Genomic DNA, 22,298 nt, shown 5'->3' with positions numbered 1-22,298 from the left:
AATGACTACAGTAACAACATACTTCTTCGATGATCAACCTAGAAAATATGAAACTTAATGAAAATTTGAATGAGATCAGTAGTCGTTATTAATGTACAATTCTAAAGAACTATCTTACTGTGCTTTATAATATTCTCCCTACCTTGAGTTGTGACCTTGATTCCTTGACCTATTGAGGGCATTCTTGGATTTATAAAACAATTTTGAAACACAGAACTGACATCTTAAAATATAAAGTCAATTCTCCTATAAATGATGCAATCCTGGTAGAATTGTCTAAATTTATTGCGCATAGGGTATTTGATAACTTTAAAGTTTATACCTAAAAACAATTGTTTTGTTAGCACATATTCTCAATGCAATAGCTTAACCTTTTTGTGTCCCAACAGTGTTCTGAATTATTAGGTCTTGGGTCATGCCACCTTTTGAGAAATTATCCACAATTAAATTGGCATCAATGTTTCATGCCATCAAATTATATTGGAAAATAAGAAAAATGTTCAACTTTTACATAAAAAAGAACAAATAGAAGGGGATGGGTCAACCATGGTCAAGACATTACATTGCTTTACATTTTACATGATTCAACTCTCTAGTGCATGCAATATTAAAACTTGCTTATTAAAAACTTGCAATGACAAACTTTATTTTTTATAAGTACAACATACATCCAGAAGGATCAGTTGGTCTAGTAACATTAGCTAAGCCAGATTATCATCTTACGTCCAAATTGATTTGCTCTTATCACTTAAACAAAGAAAACTTTTTTTAATATATAGTGATATAAGTTAATCATATCAACAGACAAAGAATAAAAAAAAGATCTATGTGACTAAGAAAATTATATGTTTATAACATATATAAACAAGATAGATACAAATTTCATATTTTACATTTGCAGAAAGGCCTACATGAACAATCCAACTTTTACCAACTATGAATTCAGTGACAGTGTATCTCATCGCTTCTTGCGTGGTCATATTGAGATGTGACCATTTTGCTCTGAGCATTGTGCTAGAACCCGGCCCTCTATTTGTGAATTCTCCTCAGAATGTGGTTTCATGGTTGGTGCTCTGGTAACATTTACCCCAACCAAGTGGTTGAATAAAGTTGTCCATCCAAGATCCAATGACTACAAGAATAACATACTTCTTCGATGATCGACTCAAAAAAATAAGAAACTTAATGAAAACTTGAATTAGATCAGTAGTTGTTATTGTACAGTTATAAAGAACTATCTCAGTGTACTCTATAATATATTCTCCACCTTGAGTTGTGATCATGATTCCTTGACCTTTTAAGGGCATTCATGGATGTATAAAATAATTTTGAAGTACAAAAATGACATCTTAAAAAATGAAGTCAATTGTTTAATAAATGGTGCAATCTCGATAGAACTATCTAAATTTATGCAACTTTCACCTAAAAAAGAACTAATAGTAGGGGATGAGCCTACCATGGTCAAGACATTACTTTAGTTTACATTTTACATGATTCAACTCTCTAGACCATGCAATATAAAAATTTTGCTCATTAAAAACTAGCAATAGCAAACTTCATTTTTTTATAAGCACAACGTACATCTATCAGGACCAGTTAGTCTAGTAACATCAGCCAAGCGAGATTATCATCTTGTCTCTTAATTGACTTGCACTTATCACTTAAACAAAGAAAACTTCTTTTAATATATAAAGACATAAGTTATTCATATCAAAAGACAGAGAATAAAAAATCAGAAAGCTATGTAGACTATGAAACTTGTTTGTTTATAACATACATAAAAAAGTTAGTTATAATTTTATAATTTTAAATTTATGAAGTCACCTATAGCAACTATCCAACTTTTACCATCTATGAATTCAATGACGGTATATCCCACGGCTTCTTGCACGATCATGTGGAGATGTGACCACCTTGCTTTGGGCATTGTGCTAGAACCCAACACTTTATTTGTAGAATGTTGTTTCATGGTTGGTGCTTTGGTCTCATTCACTCCAAACAGCTGGTTGAATAAGATTTGTAATTGTTATTGTATGGTTCTAAAGAACTATCTCAGAGTGCTCTATAATATCGCCTTTGTCTTGTGTTGTGATCCTAATTCTTTGACCTATTAAGGGCATTCTTGGTTGTACTAAACAATTTTGAAACACAAAACTGGCATCTTAAAAAATGAAGACAATTATCCCCTAAATGATGCAATCCAAATAGAACTGTCTAAATTTATGTGTGCATAGGGTATTTGATAATTTGAAAGTTTGTACCTAAAAAGCAATTGTTTTGTCAACACATATTCTTAATGCAACAGCTTGACCTTTTTAGTGTCCCAACAGTGTTCTAACCTGTTAGGTCTTGAGTCATGCCACCTTTTGAGAAATTATCCACAATTAACTTTGTATCATTGTTTTATGGCATCAAATTATAACACAAAATGAGAAAGATATCCAAATTTTACCTAAAAAAAGAACCAATAGCACAGAATGGGTCAACCATGGTCAAGACATTTCTACGGTTTACATTTTACATGATTGAACTCTCTAGCCTATGCAATACTAAAATTTTGCTCATTAAAAACTTGAAATGGTAAACATCATTTTTTTATAAGCATAACGTACATCTATATGGACCAGTTGGTCTTGCAACATCAGCTAAGTCAAATTATCTTCTTGTCTCCAAATTGACCTGCTCTTATCACTTAAACAACGAAAAGTTCTTTTAAGATATAAAAAAATAAATTAATCATATGAAAAGACAAAGAATGAAAAATCATAAAGCTATGTAGACTAAGAAAAATGTTTGTATATATCATACATCAACGAGTTTGATATAATTTTACAATTTTAAATTTACGAGGACACCTACAAAAACTATCCAACTTTTACCATCTACGAATTCAGTGACTGTGTATCTCATAGCTTCTTGCATGATCTTGTTGAGATGTGATCACCATGAGCATTGTGCCAGAACTCGGTCCTTTATTTGTGAATTCTCCATAAAATGTTGTTTCACGGTTGGTGCTCTAGTTCCATTCACCCCAACCAGCTGGTTGAATAAAGTTGTTCATTCAAGATCCAATGACTACAATAACAACATACTTCTTAGATGATCGGCCTAGAAAACATGAAACTTAATGAAAATTTGAGTGAGATCAGTAGGTGTTGTTATTATACAATTCTAAGGAACTATTTTAGGGCACTCTATAATATCCTCTCTGCCTCGAGTTGTGATCATGATTCCTTGACCTATTAAGGGCATTATAGGATGTATAAAATAATTTTGAAATACAGAAATAACATCTTAAAAAATAAAGTCAACTCTCCTATAAATGATGCAATCCTGGTAGAATTGTCTGAATTTATGTGCGTATAGGGTATGTGATAACTTTAAAGTTTATACCTAAAAACAATTGTTTTGTCAGCACATATCTCAGTGCAACAGCTTGACCTTTTTGTGTCTCAATGATGTTCTGAATTATTAGGTCTTGGGTCACGCCACCTTTTGAGAAATTATCTATAATTAACTTGGTATCAATGTTTCATGTCATCAAGTTATATTGCAAAATGAGCAAAATATCTAACTTTTACCAAAAAAAAGAACCACTAAAAGGCCACATACCAACCGCGATCAAGGCATTACTTTGGTAAACATTTTATAGGATTCAATTGTCTAACCCATGCAATATTAAAATTCAGCTCATTAAAAACTTGCAATGATAAACTTTGTTTTTGTATAAGCACAATGTGCATTCAAAACGACCAGTTGACCTAGTAACATCAGCCAAACCAAATTAGCATCTTACCTCCAAATTGACTTGCTCTTATCACTTAAACAAAGAAAACATCTTTTAATATATAAAGACATAAGTTAACCATATCAAAAGACAAAGAATAAAAAAATGGAAAGCTATGTAGACTAAGAAAATTGTATGTTTATAACATATATAAAGAAGATAGAAATAATTCTATAAGTTTAAATTTACTGAAAGACCTATAAAAATGATCCAACTTTTACCATCTATGAATTCAATGACGGTGTATCTCATAGCTTCTTGCATGGTCATGTTGAGATGTGATCACTCTGCTCTGAGCTTTGTGCTAGAACTCGGCCCATTATTTGTGAATTCTTCTAAGAATATTGTTTCATGTTCGATGCTCTAGTTCCATTCACCCTAACCAGATGGTTGAATAAAGTTATTCATTCAAGATCCAATGACTACAATAACAACATAGTTCTTGGATGATCGACCTAGAAAAACATGAAACTTAATGAAAATTTGAATGAGATCAGTAGTTGTTATTAACGTACAATTCTAAATAACTATCTTAGTGTGCTCTATAATATTCTCCCTACCTTGAGTTCTGATCTTGATTCCTTGACCTATTAAGTGCATTCTTCGATGTATAAAACAATTTTGAAACACAGAACTGACATCTTAAAATATAAAGTCAATTCTTCTATAACTGATGCAATCCTGGTAGAATTTTCTAAATTTATGTGCGCATAGGGTATTTGATAACTTTAAAGTTTATACCTAAAAACAATTGTTTTGTCAACACATATTCTCAGTGCAACAGCTTGACCGTTTAGTGTCTCAATGATGTTCTGAATTATTAGGTCTTGGGTCATGCCACCTTTTGAGAAATTATCTATAATTAACTTGGCATTAATGTTTCATGTCATCAAGTTATATTGTAAAATGAGCAAAATATCTAACTTTTACCCAAAAAAAGAACCAATAGAAGTCAACAGGCCAACCGTGATCAAGGCATTACTTTGGTTTACATTTTATATGATTTAATTGTCTAACCCATGCAATATTAAAATTCACCTCATTAAAAACTTGCAATGATAAACTTTATTTTTGTATAAGCACAATGTGCATTCAAGACGACCGGTTGACCTAGTAACATCAGCCAAACCAAATTAGCATCTTACCTCCAAATTGACTTGCTCTTATCACTTAAACAAAGAAAACATCTTTTAATATATAAAGACATAAGTTAACCATATCAAAAGACAAAGAATAAAAAAATGGAAAGCTATGTAGACTAAGAAAATTGTATGTTTATAACATATATAAAGAAGATAGAAATAATTCTACAATTTTAAATTTACTGAAAGACCTATAAAAATGATCCAACTTTTACCATCTATGAATTCAATGACGGTGTATCTCATAGCTTCTTGCATGGTCGTGTTGAGATGTGATCACTCTGCTCTGAGCTTTGTGCTAGAACTCGGGCCTTTATTTGTGAATTCTTCATAGAATGTTGTTTCATGGTCGATGCGCTAGTTCCATTCACCCTAACCATATGGTTGAATAAAGTTGTTCATTCAAGATCCAATGACTATAGTAACAACATACTTCTTTGATGATCGACCTAGAAAAACATGAAACTTAATGAAAATTTGAATGAGATCAGTAGTTGTTATTAATGTACAATTCTAAAGAACTATCTTAGTGTGCTCCTAAAGAACTTCCTTGACCTATTAATGGCATTCTTGGATGTATAAAACAATTTTGAAACATAGAACTGACATCTTAAAAAATAAAGTCAATTCTCCTATAAATGATGCAATTCTGGTAGAATTGTCTAAATTTATGTGCGCATAGGGTATTTGATAACTTTAAAGTTTATACCTAAAAACAATTGTTTTGTCAGCACATATTCTCAGTGCAACAGCTTGACCTTTTTGTGTCTCAATGATGTTTTAAATTATTAGGTCTTGGGTCATGCCACCTTTTGAGAAATTGTCTATAATTAACTTGGCATCAATGTTTCATGTCATCAAATTATATTGCAAAATGAGAAAAATATCTAACTTTTACCCAAAAAAAGAACCAATAAGAGGCCACAGACCAACCATGATCAAGGCATTACTTTGGTTTACATTTTATATGATTCAATTGTTTAACCCATGCAATATTAAAATTCAACTCATTAAAAACTTGCAATGTCAAACTTTATTTTTGTATAAGCATGATGTGCATTCAAGATAACCAGTTGACCTAGTAACATCAGCCAAGCCAAATTATCATCTTACCTCCAAATTGACTTGCTTTTATCACTTAAACAAAGAAAACATCTTTTAATATATAAAGACATAAGTTAATCATAGCAAAAGTCAAAGAATAAAAAAATGAAATGCTAAGTAGAGTAAGAAAATTGTATGTTTATGACATATATAAAGAAAATAGATATAATTTTACAATTTTAAATTTACAGGAAGACCTATAGGAACGATCCAACTTTTACTATCTATGAATTCAGTGATGGTGTATCTCATAGCTTCTTTAATGGTCATGTTGAAATGTGATCACCTTGCTCTGAGCATTGTGCTAGAACTCAGTCCTTTATTTGTGAATTCTCCATAGAATGTTGTTTCATTGTCAGTGCTATAGTTCCATTCACCCCAACTAGCTGGTTGAATAAAGTAGTTCATTCAAGATCCAATGACTACAGTAACAACATACTTCTTTGATGATCGACCTTGAAAACATGAAACTTAATGAAAATTATAATGAGATCAGTAGTTGTTGTTATTGTACAATTCTAAGGAACTATTTTAAGGCGCTCTATAATATCCTCTCTACTTCGAGTTGTGATCATGATTTATTGACCTATTAAGGGCATTCTAGGATGTATAAAATAATTTTGAAATACAGAAATAACATCTTAAAAAATAAATTTAATTCTCTTATAAATGATGCAATCCTGATAGAACTGTCTAAATTTATGTGTGCATAGGGTATTTGATAACTTGAAAGTTTGAACCTAAAAATAATTGTGTTGTCAGCACATATTCTCAATGCAATAGCTTAACCTTTTGGTGTCCCAACATTGTTCTGAATTGTTAGGTCTTGGGTAATTTCACCTTTTGAAAAATTATCCACAATTAAATTGGCATCAATGTTCATTCCATCAAATTATATTGCAAAATGAGAAAAATATTCAACTTTTACCTAATGAAAGAATGAATAGCAGGGGATGGGTCAACCATGGTCAAGACGTTACTTTGCTTTACATTTTACATGATTCAACTCTCTAGTACATGCAATATTAAAACTCGCTCATTAAAAACTTGCAATGACAAACATTATTTTTTTATATGTACAATGTACATCCATGAGAATCAGTAGGTCTAGTAACATCAGGCAAGCCAGATTATCATCTTATGTCCAAATTGATTTGCTCTTATCACTTAAACAAAGAAAAATTCTTTTAATATATAATGGCATAAGTTAATCATATCAACAGACAAAGAATAAGAAAAAAGAGCTATGTGACTAAGAAAATTGTATGTTTATAACATATATAAACAAGATAGATACAAATTTGTAATTTTAAATTTTAAAATTTAAATTTACAAATTTATAACGATCTAACTTTTTCCAACTATGAATTCAGTGACAGTGTATCTCATAGCTTCTTGCATGGTCATGTAGAGATGTTACTATCTTGCTCTAAGCGTTTTGCTAGAACCCGACCCTCTATTTGTCAATTCTCCATAGAATGTTGTTTCATGGTTGGTGCTCCAGTTCCATTTACCCCAACCAGCTAGTTGAATAAAGTTGTCCATTCAAGATCCAATGACTATAGTAATAACATACTTCTTCGATGATAGACTCAAAAAAACATAAAATTTAATAGAAACTTGAATTAGATCAGTAGTTGTTATTGTACAGTTATAAAGAACTATCTCAGTGTGCACTATAATATTATCTCTACCTTGAGTTGTGATCATAAATCCTTGACCTATTAAGGGCATTCATGGATGTATAAAACAATTTTGAAATACAGAACTAACATCTTAAAATATGAAGTCAAGTGTCTCATAAATTGTGCAATCCCGATAGAACTATCTAAATTTATGTGCGCATCGAGTATTTGATAACTAGAAAGTTTGTACCTAAAAGTAATTGTTTTGTCAACAAATATTCTCAATGCAACAGCTTGACCTTTTCATGTCCCAACATTGTTTTGAATTGTTAGGTCTTCGGTCATGCCATCTTTTGAGAAATTATCCACAATTAACTTGGCATTAACTTTTTATGGCATTAAATTATATTGAAAAATGAGAAAAATATTGAACTTTTACCTAAAAAAAGAACTAATAGTGGGGTATGAGCCTACCATGGTCAAGACATTACTTTAGTTTACATTTTACATGATTCAACTCTTTTGTCCATGCAATATTCAAATTTTGTCCATTAAAAACTTGCAATGGCAAACTTCATTTTTTATAAGCACAACGTATATCTATTAGGACTAGTTGGTCTAGTAACATGTGCCAAGACAGATTGTCATCTGATTTCCAACCTTCTTTTAATATATAAAGACATGAGTTAATCATATCAAAAGACATAGAATAAAAAATCAGAAAGCTATGTAGACTATGAATTTAAAAAAATTAGTTATAATTTTATAATTTTAAATTTACGAGGACACCTATAGCAACTATCCAACTTTTACCATCTATGAATTCAATGACGGTGTATCCCACTGCTTCTTGCACGATCATGTGGAGATGTGACCACCTCGCTTTGAGCATTGTGCTAGAACCTAACCCATTATTTGTGAATTCTTCATAAAATATTGTTTCATGGTTGGTGCTTTGGTCTCATTCACCCCAACCATATGGTTGAATAAAGTTTTTTATTCAATATCCAATGACTACAGTAACAATATATTTCTTTGATGATCGATACAGAAAACCTGAAACTTATTAAAAACTGGAAAGAGATTTGTAGTTGTTGTTATTGTACAATTCTAAAGAACAATCTGAGTGTGCTCTATAATATCATCTTTGTCTCCAGTTGTGATTGTGATTCTTTGACTTATTTAGAGCATTCTTGGATGTATAAAATAATTTTAAAATACATAAGTGACATCTTAAAAAATGAAGTCAATTGTCCCTTAGATGATGCAATCTTGATAGAACTATCTAAATTTATGTGCACATAGGGTATTTGATAACTTTAAAGTTTTTACCTAAAAACAATTGTTTTGTCAGCCCATATTCTCAGTGCAACAACTTGACCTTTTTGTGTCCCAACAGTGTTCTAAATTGTTAGGTCATGGGTCATGCCACCTTTTGAGAAATTATCCATAATTAGCTTTGCATCAATGTTTCATGGCATCAAATTATATTGCAAAATGAGAAAGATATCCAAATTTTACCTACAAAAAGAACCAATAACACGAGATGGGTCAACCATAGTCAAGACATTACTTTGGTTTATATTTTACATGATTGAACTCTCTAGCCTATGCAATATTAAAATTCAGCTCATTAAAAACTTACAGTGGCAAACTTTATTTTTTATAAGCATAATGTACATCTATGAGGACCAGTTGGTCTAGTAACATCAGCCAAGCCAAATTCTCTTATTGAATCCAAATTGACTTTCTCTTATCATTTAAATAAAGAAAAGTTCATTTGATATATAAAGAAATAAGTTAATCATATGAAAAGACAAATAATGAAAAATCATAAAGCTATATAGACTAAAAAATTTGTATGTTTATAACATACATCAACGAGTTTGGTATAATTTTATAATTTTAAATTTACAAGGACATCTATAAAAGCTATTCAACTTTTACCATCTACGAATTCAGTGATGGTGTATCTTATAGCTTCTTGCATGGTCTTGTTGAGATGTGATCACTATGCTATGATCATTGTGCTAGAATTCATACTTTTATTTGTGAATTCTCCATAGAATGTTGTTTCATGGTCAGTGCTATAGTTCCATTCACCCCAACTAGCTGGTTGAATAAAGTAGTTCATTCAAGATCCAATGACTATAGTAACAATACATTTCTTTGATTATCGACCTAGAAAAATATGAAACTTAATGGAAATTCGAATGAGATTAGTGGTTGTTATTGTATAATTCTAAAGAACTATCTTAGTGTGCTCTATAATATTCTCTCTATTTTGAGTTGTGATCATGATTTTTTGACCTATTAAGGGCATTCTTCGATGTATAAAATAATTTTGAAATACAGAACTGACATCTTAAAAAATAAAGTCAATTTTCCTATAAATGATGTAATCCTGGTAGAATTGTCTAAATTTATGTGCGCATAGGTTATTTGATAACTTGAATGTTTGTACCTAAAAATAATTGTTTTGTCAGCACATATTCTCAATGCAACAGCTTGACCTTTTCGTGTCCCAACAGTATTTTGAATTGTTAGGTCTTGGGTCATGCCACCTTTTGAGAAATTATTCACAATTAACTTGGCATCAATGTTTCATGCCATCAAATTATATTGCAAAATGAGAAAAATATCCAACTTTTAGCTAAAGAAAGAACCAATACTAGAGGATAGAGCAACCATGGTCAAGACATTACTTTGGTTTACATTTTCCATGATTTAACTCTATATGCCATGCAAATTTAAAATTCTACTCATTAAAAACTTGCAATGGCAAACTTCATTTTTTTATAAGCACAACTTACCACTTTGATTACTAGCTAGTGTAGTTACATTAGTCAAGTCAGGTTATCATCTTGTCTCTAAATTGACTTGATCTTATCAATTAAACAAAGAATTTTTTTTTTAATACATAAAGACATAAGTTAATCATATCAAAAGACAGAGAATAAAAAATAAAAAAGCTATATAGACTAAGAAAATTGTATGTTTATAATATACATAAACAAGATATAAATTTATAATTTTAAATTTATAAGGGCACCTATAGGAACTATCCAATTTTTACCATCTATGAATTCAGTGATGGTGTATATCGTAGCTTCTTGCATGGTCATGTTGAGATGTGACCACCTTTCTCTGAGCGTTGTGCTATAACCCGGCCCTTTATTTGTGAATTCTCTATAGAATGTTATTTCATGGTCGAAGTTATTGTTCCATTCACTCCAACCAGTTGGTTGAATAAAGTTGTTCATTCAAGATCCAATGACTACTGTAACAACATAATTCTTAAATGATTGACACAGAAAAACCTAAAATTTAATGAAAACTTGAATGAGATCAGTAGTTGTTGTTATTGTTTAATTTTAAAAAACTATCTCAGTGTGCTCTATAATATCTTCTTTGCCTTGAGTTGTGATCATGATTCCTTGACCTATTAAGGAAATTCTTAGATGTATAAAACAATTTTAAAATACAAAATTGGCATCATATCAAATAAAGCCAATTGTCCCCAAAATGATGCAATCTTGATAGAATTGTCTAAATTTATGAGTGCATGGGGTATTTGATAACTTGAAAGTTTGTACCAAAAAACAATTGTTTTGTCAGCACATATTCTCGATGCAACAACTTGAGCTTTTTGTGTCCAAACAGTGTTCTAAATTGTTAGGTCTTGGGTCATACAACCTTTTGGAAAATTATCCATAATTAACTTGGCATCAATGTTTTATGTCATCAAATTATATTGCAAAATGAGAAAAATATCAAACTTTTACCTTAAAAAATAACCAATAGCATGTGATTGGCCAACCATGGTCAAGATATTACTTTGGTTTACATTTTACATTATTCAACTCTATAACCCATACAATATTAAAATTATGCTCATTAAAAACTTGTAATGGCAGACTTTATTTTTTTATAAGCATAATGTTCTTCCATGAGGACCAGTTGATCGATTAACATCAGTCATGCCAGATTATCACCTTACCTTCAAATTTACTTGCTCTTATCACTTAAACAAAAAAAACTTCTTTTAATATAAAAAGACAAAAGTTAATCATATCAAAAGACAGAGAATAAAAAAAAAAGAAACTATGTAGACTAAGAAATTTGTATTTTTATAACATATATAAACACGATAGATATAATTTTACAATTTTAAATTTTTGGGGACACCTATAGTTACGATCCAACTTTTACCATCTATGAATTTAGTGATGGTGTATCTCATAGCTTATTGCATGGTCATATAGAGATGTGACCACCTTGCCTTGAGCATTGTGGTAGATTCCGACCCTTTATTTGTGAATTCTTCGTAGAATATTGTTTCATTGTTGGTGCTTTAGTCCCATTCACCCCAACCAGTTGGTTGAATAAAGTTGTCCATCCAAGATCCAATGACTACAGTAACAACATAATTCTTTGATGATCAACTCAGAAAAACATGAAACTTAATGAAAACTTGAATTAGATGACTAGGTATTGTTATTGTACATTTTTAAAAAATTATCTCAGTGTACTCTATAGTATCCTATCTGCCTTGAGTTGTGATCATGATTGCCTGATCTATTAAGGGTGATCTTGGGTGTACAAAACAATTTTGATATACATCTTAAAAAATGAAGTCAATTGTCCCATAAATGTCACAATCCGAATAGAACTGTTTAAATTTATGTGTGCATAAGATAGTTAACTAGGAAGTTTGCATTTCAAAACAATTGTTTTGTCAGAACATATTCTCAAGGCAACTTGACCTTTTTGTGTGCCAACAAAGTTTTGAATTGTTAGGTTTAGGGTTGTGTCACCTTTTGAGAAATTATCTACAATTAACTTGGCATCAATGTTTCATGTCATCAAATTATATTGCAAAATGAAAAAATTATCAAACTTTTACCTAAAAAAAGAACCAATAGCAGGGGATTGGCCAACCATGGTCAAGGCATTACTTTGGTTTACATTTTACATGATTCAACTCTCTAGCCTGTGCAATATTAAAATTGTGCTCATTAAAAACTTGCACTGAAAAACTTCATTCTTTTATAAGCACAATGTTCATCCAGAAGGACCAATTCGTCTAGTAACATTAACCAAGTCAGATTATCATCGTACCTCCAAATCGAATTGCTCTTATTATTGAAACAAAGAAAACTTCTTTTACTATAAAAGAACATAAGTTAATTATATCAAAAGACAAAGAATAAAATGAAAGAAAGCTATGTAGACTAAGAAAACTATATGTTTATTATATATAAAAACAAGATAAATATAATTTTACCAGTTTAAATTTATAGGGTCATCAATAGTAACGATCCAACTTTTAGCATCTATGAATTCAGTGAGGGTGTATCTCATAGTTTCTTGCATGGTCATGTTGAGATGTGACCATCTTGCTATGAGCGTTGTGCTAGAACCTGACTGTCTATTTGTGAATTCTCCATAGAATGTTTTTTCATGGTTGGTGCTTCGGTCCCATTCACCCCAACCAGCTGGTTGAATAAGGTTGTTTATACAAAATCCAATGACTACAATAACAACATACTTCTTCGATGACTGACTCAGAAAAATGTAAAACTTATTGAAAACTTGAATGAGATTAGTAGTTGGTGTTACTGTACAATTCTAAAGAACCATCCCAGTGTGCTCTATGATATCCTCTCGGTCTTGAGTTATGATCATGATTCCTTGACCTATTAAGAGCATTCTTGGATGTATAAAACAATTTTTGAAATACAGAATTGAAAACTTAAAAATTAAAATCAATTGTCTCATAAATGATGCAATCTTGATAGAAATGTCTAAATTTATGTGCGCATAGGCTATTTGATTACTTGAAAGTTTTTACATAAAAACATTTGTTTTGTCAGCACGTATTCTCAATGCAACAACTTGACCTTTTTCTGTCCCAACATTGTTCTTAGGTCATGGGTCATACCACCTTCTGGAAAATTATTTGCAATTAACTTGGCAACAATGTTTCATGCTATCAAATTATATTGCAAAATGAGTAAAATATCCAACGTTTACCCAAAAAAAAGAACCAATAGCAGGCGATGGCCCAACCATGGTCAAGACATTACTTTGCTTTACATTTTACATGATTCAACTCTCTAGCTCATGTAATATTAAAATTCTGCTCATTAAAACCTTGCAATGTTAAACTTCATATTTTATAAGCACAACGTACATCCATGAAGACCAATTGGCCTAGTAACATCGGCCAAGCTAGATTATCATTTTACCTTCAAATTGATTTGATCTTTTCACTTAAACAAAGAAAACTTCTTTTAATATATAAAGACATAAGTTAATCATATCATAAGACAAAGAATAAAAAAAAATCTATGTAGAGTAAGAAAATTGTATGTTTATAAGATATATAAACTAGATAGATATAATTTTACAATTTTAAATTTACAGAAATACCTATAGAAATGATCCAACTTTTACCATTTATGAATTAAGTGACGGTGTGATGTTGAGATGTGACCATCTTGCTCTGAGCATTGTGCTAGAACTTGACCATCTATTTGTAAATTCTCCATAGAATGTTGTTTATGGTCAGTGCTTTGGTCCCATTTACCTCTGCCAGCTAGTTGAATAAAGTTGTCCATCCATGATCCAATGACTACAATAACAACATACTTCTTCGATGACGACCTAGAAAAAACTAAAACTTGATAAAATCTTGAATGAGATCAGTAGTTGATGTTAATGTATAGTTCTAAAGAACTGTCCCAATATGCTCTATAATATTCTCTTTGTCTTGAGTTAACTGACATATTAAAAAATGAAGTCAATTGTCCCTTACATCATGCAATCCTAATATGACTGTCTCATTTTATGTGCAAATAAGGTATTTTATAACTTGAAAGTTTGAACTTAAAAGAAATTATTTTTTCAGCACATATTCTTAATGCAACAGCTTAACCTTTATATATGTCCCACTAGTGTTCTCCATAGAACCCGACCCATAATTTTTTAATTCTTTGTAGAATGATGTTTCATGGTTGGTGCTTTGGTCTCATTCAACCCAACCAAGTGGTTGAATAAAGTTGTTCATCCAAGATCCAATGACTACAGTAATAACATATTTTTTCGATGATTGACCCAGAAAAAAATGAAACTTATTGAAAACTTGAATGAGATCAGTTGTTAGTTGTTTGTATTACTGTATAAATCTAAAGAACTATCTGAGTGTGCTCTATAATATCTCCTCTGCCTTGAGTTGTGATCATGATTCCTTGACCTATTAAGGGCATTCTTAGATGTATAAATAATTTTGAAATACAGAAATGACATCTTAAAAAATGAAGTCAATTGTGTCATAAATGATGCAATATGGATAGAACTGTCTAACTTGAAAGTTTGCATCTAAAAACAATTGTTTTGTCAGTACATATTCTCACAACAACTTGATCTTTTTGTGTCACAATTGTGTTCTAAATTGTTAGGTCTTCGGTCATGCCACCTTTTGACAAATTATCCACAATTAACTTGGCATCAATGTTTTATGCCATCAAATTATTTACAAAATAAGCAAAATATCCAACTTTTACCTAAAAAATGAATCAATAGCTGGGTATGAACCAACCATGGTCACAACACTACTTTGGTTTACATTTTACATTATTCAACTATCTAGCCCATGCAATATTAAAATTTTGCTTATTAAAAATTTCAATGAAAAACTTCATTTTTTTATAAACACAATGTACATCCATGAGGACCAGTTGGTCTAGTAACATCAGTCAACTCAGATTATCATCTTACCTCCAAATTGACTTGCTTTTATCACTTAAACAAAGAAAACTTGTATTAATATAAAAAGACATAAGTTAATTATATCAAAAGACAGAGATTAAAAAAGACTATGTTGACTATGAAAATTGTATTTTTATAACATATATAAACGAGATAGATATAATTCTACAATTTTAAATTGATAGGGACACTTATAAGAGCAATCCAACTTTTATCATCTATGAATTCAATGATGGTATATCTCATAGCTTCTAGCATGGTCGTGTTGAGATGTGACCACCTTGCTTTGAGCGTTGTGGTAGAACATGACTTTTTATTTGTGAATTCTTTATAGAATATTGTTTCATGGTTGGTGCTTTTGTCTCATTCACCCCAACCAGCTGGTTGAATAAAGTTGTTCATTAAAGATCTAACGACTACTGTAATTACATACTTCTTTGATGGCCGACCTAGAAAAACCTGAAACTTATTAGAAACTTGAATGAGATCAGTAGTTGTTGTTATTGTATAGTTCTAAAGAACTATCTCAGTGTGCTCTATAATATCCTCTCTGCCTTGAGTTGTGATCATGATTCCTTAACCTATTAAGGGAATTATTGGATGTATAAAACGATTTTGAAATACGAAACTGATATCTTAAAAAATGAAGTCAATTGTTCCTTAAATGATGCAATCTCGATAGAACTATCTAAATTTATGTGCACATAGGGTATCCTTCCTGAATGTTTGCACATGAAAACAATTGTTTTGTCAACACATATTCTCAATGCAACAGCTTGACCTTTTGTGGCCCAATAATGTTCTGAATTGGTCAGTCTTGGGTCATGCCACATTTTGAGAAATTATCCATAATTAACTTGGCATTAATGTTTCATGCCATCAATTTATATTGCAAAATGAGCAAAATATCCAACTTTTACCCAAAAAAAAGAAGAACGAGACAAGCAATTCTTTTTATTTTTAGCAAAATTAATAAACAATAAGTACAAATAAAATAACCAAGAACTATTATAAGAAAACATATGAGGTGGGAACCATTAGGATCCACACAATTTATGATGGTCTTTTCTACCACCAAAACCTCCAAGTGATGGAGGCACAAGATCATTGGTGTTCAATTTTTGGTACATAAGCCAATAGAAAAATGCTTTAGTATCTTAAATTATACCATTTTATTGCCTAGTCCATATAAAGCTTGGAAAATAAAATAATTTCAAAAACAAAAATTTGGTTGCTCAAACACATTTTTTCATGTCAAAATTCTTTAATCAAGGAATGATCCAAACCACTACTCAGAAGCAAGTCAAATAATTGGCTAATCATAGCCCCTTAAGAAAAAAATTTATTTTAAGCGAATAATAAAAATTGCCATCAATGCCAATATTGAAATATTAGCTTTAAGAATATATAAAAATCATTATCAAAAGGGTTGTTGGGATGACACCCAAAATCATGTTGAAAACTTAAACTAAAAAATGATCGTATTATGCGACAAATATGATGCATTTCTCGAAATGCCTTATCATTTTTGTTATCCTCCCCATGTCCAAAATTGCAAATATCTGGTTTTTAAAAAACCTTTTTACCCTTTGCACAAGTGATTTTCAAAATATATGCAATTTTTTTCTCAAATATATGAGTGTTTTTTACAAAACAGTCTTTATTCTCAGATCTGTATCTCTCTAATCCAAAGTTGAAAACTTTTATTTTTATAGATGTTGAAAAGTTGAGACATAATTATGTAACTTTTCTGTTTTGAGTTAGAACCGAAAACCCCTCTACGGTTTCCATTTCTTTATTTCAAAACCGGAATAGAAGTATGCTCTTCAGATTAAAACAGGTGTGGTTGTGCCTTTTCTCTTTGTTCTATGTAATTTTTCAGCCGCATACACTAAAAATTAAAAAAAATAGAAAAAAAATAGAAAAAAAAGATAGATTTGGATGTTATCTTTTTAATGCCACTAAGATTACTTTGATTTGCTAAGAGGTTAGAGAGAAACGTTCTTTAAAAAATAGACTATTCGGTGATTCTAGTCTGCAGAATATGCTTATATTTCAATTTTAGAGCTCAAAAACAGAAACTCTAGAAGGGTTTTCAGTTCTGTCTCAAAACAAAATAGTTGTAGGCCTATGTATCAACTTTTCAATAACTATAAAAATGTAGGTTTTCAGCGTCGGAGGAGAGGGATATAGACCTGAGAACAAACATTGTTCTGTAAAAACTTTATATGCAACTTTCGCATATATTTTTTATGATTTTCTCTTAAATATATGCAGAATTCCTCCTGTATATGCTATTTTCACCTAAATATATTTGATTTTCTCTTATATATGCAATTTTCCTCCTATATATGTGATTTTTCTCTTTTATATATATATATATATATGTGTGTGTGTGTGTGTGTGTGTGTGTGTGTGTGTGAATGTGTGTGTGTGTGTGTGTGATTTTCTCCTAAATATATTCAATTTTTTCCCTATATATGTAATTTTTCTCTTAATTATATAACTGAAATTGTAGGGCATTTCGAAAAACCTAGTGTTCACTATGGTTTGGTGTTTGGACAGTTTTCTTGACCAAAACCTAGTTTGGGAGTAAAACTAGGTATAAATCAACCCAATTCTCACCTATATGTGGACACTTGCACCACCTCTTTTTCAATTTGACCATTTTCTAACTAGTAATTTTTTGACCAATGCCCAGCTATAAAATTTCAACCAAATATTTCCTTTTTCTTTTTTTGCCAACCGGGGGGGGGGGGGGGGGGGCTCTGTCTATCTGGTAAAAATAGTTAGTGTGTGTCACCTTGTGTTGGGATGTTGCAAGTTTGAATCCCAATTGTATACTCGTATAACTGATAAGGGGTCTTCCTAACCCCAGCTTTCTTTGTCAAAATTAGGTTGTCTGACCATTTCCCAGAGTCACTTGCCATTAAATGGTTGGCCTAATTTTTCCTTTTATTCTTTTTTTTTATGAGATTTCGGCTAGTCACTAAATCACTATTTTATTTGAAACATCTAATTCTTTCAGATTCTTATCAGTTCATTTTAGTTAATAATATTACTGCCAAGATGTTTGCTTGATATGTTTTTTTCTTATTTGTTTAGTATGTTTAAAGGTCAAATCATTGAACTAAAGAAAGTAAATTAAATTAGGTAGTTCTGATATATATATATATATATATATATATATATATATATATATATATATATATATATATATATATAGAGAGAGAGAGAGAGAGAGAGAGAGAGAGAGAGAGAGAGAGAGAGAGAAGGTATGTGTGTTTGTGCATACATATACTTAGTTAATTGGATCTTTACAAAAAAAGTTCATAATGAAAGGAATGAAAGATTGATGTAGTGCTTGAGTGAAGGGGGGTAGAGGTTTTTTAGTAGAGATATATGAGAAGAGAAAGAAAGAAAAGATGAAGTCTTGAACAAAAAAATGTTTGCACACTCCATCTTGAGCACATGATAAGGTCTCGTGTAGCATCACCACTTTTTTTTTCTTCTATTCTTTGTTTTTGTTTTTTCATTTTTGTCTTGAGTTTGTGAGCTGTAGCTCGTCACTCCATGTAGACAGTTTTTGGTAGTTAAAAAGTTCACAAGAAAATGTGTGGTCAATAATAATGTACTTTAAGATTTTTGACATATGATCCATGCAGATATTAATCTCAAGATGCTTTTATTTTAGTTTGCGCTTATGCATATTTATTTTTGTTTTAGTGCATCTAGTCTTATGAAATAAACACTATTTTGTACAGTTTTACACAAAGCATATGCTTATTAAAACTTAGTCCTTGTATACATCTTGTAAAAAAATTTAATCATGTTACATACAACCCTTGCTGATTCAACATTGATGCATGTTTTGTGGACTAATAAACCCTTATTAAAGAACAAGTGGGGACCTGACACTCATGTAAGAGATACACTACAAAGAATGGAGAAACCGGTTCAGTCCCGAACCGGTTCCTCCCGGTATCATATGTGTGGGGGCAGTTCCGGGCCTCAGGCTTGAGTCTCATGGGTCTAGGCCCAGCTCAATCCCACAGTTACCATTTTTGAGGCCCGTTTAGATCCTAGTCAAACTGGTTCGGTGGCTATACGTACAGGTTTGTGTCTTTGGATCCTGGTTCGTTTGTCGGAGGACTCGAGTTTCCCAATTTCTTCGAGTTTTTGGGTCCAAAATGGTTGTATTTTGTCAATTTGCGTTCAGTTTGTACTGATAGGGATCTGCCTAACTCAAGGTTGAAGAAGAAGAAAAACATGAATCTATCCCAAAGGGCTCCTTCGTCCTCTGGCAATCACTTGTGATTTTGAGTCATGATTTTCTCTTTCCCATTTCATGATTTTGCTTTCTCCGAGCTAAATCAACTACCAAAAACTTCATCCTCCTCAATGCCTTTTGTTTTTTCCTTTGAATTCATGATATTCTACTGAATTTCAGGAAATTAGCATTCTTTACCTGATTCTTCTTTTCTCACTTCTTCATAAGGGTTTATAGGATTATATCTAATGGTACTTTGCCTAACCATTATAAATAATATTGAAGATTCATCACAAAGGTTCTAAATTCTGCATGATCTACCATTGAATTTATGAGAGGGTACGGTTTTGGGTCTAGATATGACCCGAGTCTCATAGCGAAATCTTAGATTAGGTTAAGGGCCGAGACTCATAGGGATGAATGTATCAATTTTATTGTGCACTGTTACATGGCTTAGGTGGGTAGGCATAAAGCTTCAAGTTGAGTGATGTAGCTAGTTGGATACTTAGGGTGTATCAAGGTTGAAGCTGACAACAAACAATCCCTGGTGGGCAAAAGGGAGCACCCATGGAGTTTTAACCATGACAGTAGTTTTCCTCATTGAAAAAAAAAAGTTACATGGGTTTGGTTAGATCCAAATATCACTGAATTTGTTCACACTCTCTCTCTCTAGGGATGGCAGTGGACCGGTGAGGGGGCAGGGGACAAGGTCTTCACCCTCGCCCAATCTCAAAATTCTGCCAACCCTGCCTCTATCCCCGCAGAGGTTTTGATTTTAACATTCATTCCCGGTCCAAACGGAGCAAGGCGGGGCTCCATTTTTCCTCGGTCCAATGCCATCCCTAAAGAATATTTTAGCATTTTACTAACGGCGATCGGGGACGGGGCAGGGCGGGGGAAAGCGTAAGTCCATCCACGCCTTCATTCCCACGTAGGTTTTGATTTTAACCTCTATCCCGTTTCATGTCTTGTATCCCTGGTCCAAACTGGGCCCCATCCCCCCCACCCACAGTCCACTGCCATCTCTCTCTCTCTCTGACAAAGAAAGCTGGGGTTAGGAAGAGATTCCTCCCCACCCACCACCACCACCACCACACACACACAGTCCACTGCCATATCTCTCTCTCTCTCTCTCTCTCTCTGACAAAGAAAGCTGGGGTTAGGAAGAGATCCACCAGTTATACAACTTGTACCATTGGGTTTTGAACTTGCAACGTCCCAACACAAGGTGACTAGCACTAAACTGCTCCTACCCGCCCTCTCTCTCTCTCTCTCCGTAATCTTATCTCTTATAAAGAATCTAAAACCTCTTCAAAGACCAAAATTTTATTTGTTTGCTTAGTATCAACTTGTGATTGTATTCTCTGTAACTTATATAGGAAAAAACATGTATCAAATTATGCATTTTTTATGTTTAGATTAGTTTTTGTAGCAGCTCATATTGGACTAAGACCCAATAAAATAAAAACTAATTAGTTTTTTCTTTATATTGGTCCAGTCCAATTCAAGCCTTATATCAAATTCTGCATTTTTATGTTTAGATTAGTTTTTGTAGCAGCTCATATTGGACTAAGACCCACTAAAATAAAAACTAATTAGTTTTTCCTTTATATTGGTCCAGTCCAAAGCCTTATTTAGTAAATAAGCAAATAATAAACACATTCAAAAGTCTCCACAAAGACTTCATGGTTAAGGGCGACTGTTGTTATCTCTATCTGCAACTAAAATTGCCTGTTTCCAACCTTCTTTTTACTGGATCAGCATCGTTACCTTAAACTTGGATCTGGACCCAACTCGATTCAGTCAAATCTAGTTCAGATACACATCCTCTTTCATACTTGCAGCTCAATGTTTTGATTCAAACCCCATAACCGTCAGTTACCAATTTACACTTCATTTTTTTTTTAAAGGCAAGCTCCGGTTAGGCATACCTAGGGGTGTCAATGGGTCGATCGGGTTTGGTTCGGACCCCGGTGGAATCAGACTTAGACCCAATTTTTGTGTACGCTATCGGGTCCTGACCTGGGTCTAATCAGGTCTACTATAAGAGAAATCATACCCAGACCCGATAAGAACTACATGAACCAGACTCAAATCATACCCGTTAAAATAATATTTTTTATGACTTTTAGATTGAAAAATTGTTGGTCTTAATCGGAACTCGGCTCGGGCCTGGTTCTGGTATAAAATTTCACAACCCGGATTCATGTATTAATTGAGCCTTAGGGTCCAAGCCCAGGTCTTCTTATTTATCACCATATCCGGATCTGAAGGGTTTGGTCCAAGTCGAATCCAAGTAAACCCGACCGGTTGACACCACTAGGCAGACCCCTACCAGTTATGTAACTATACCATTGGGTTTTGAACCTGCAACGTCCCAACACAAGGTGGCGTTGCTCCTACCAGTCAAACCGAGGGCCGAGGTGGATCGGTTACCAATTTACACTTACGTCATTAAAGACACGCTACTTTTGCTCTAGTAAGGACACGACACGATGTCACGTGACATGTCTGGACATGTACAAAATATTGCATTTAATTTTATAGTTACAATGGTATTTTAATGATAACTATTTTTGTAAATTAATCTTCAATCA

Source organism: Nuphar pumila, chromosome 7, assembly GCF_984573655.1.
Source record: "Nuphar pumila chromosome 7, dmNupPumi1.hap1.1, whole genome shotgun sequence".
NCBI classification, from domain to species: Eukaryota; Viridiplantae; Streptophyta; class Magnoliopsida; order Nymphaeales; family Nymphaeaceae; genus Nuphar; species Nuphar pumila.
The sequence above is the reverse complement of the archived record's forward strand: the minus strand, read 5'-3'. Positions refer to the sequence as shown.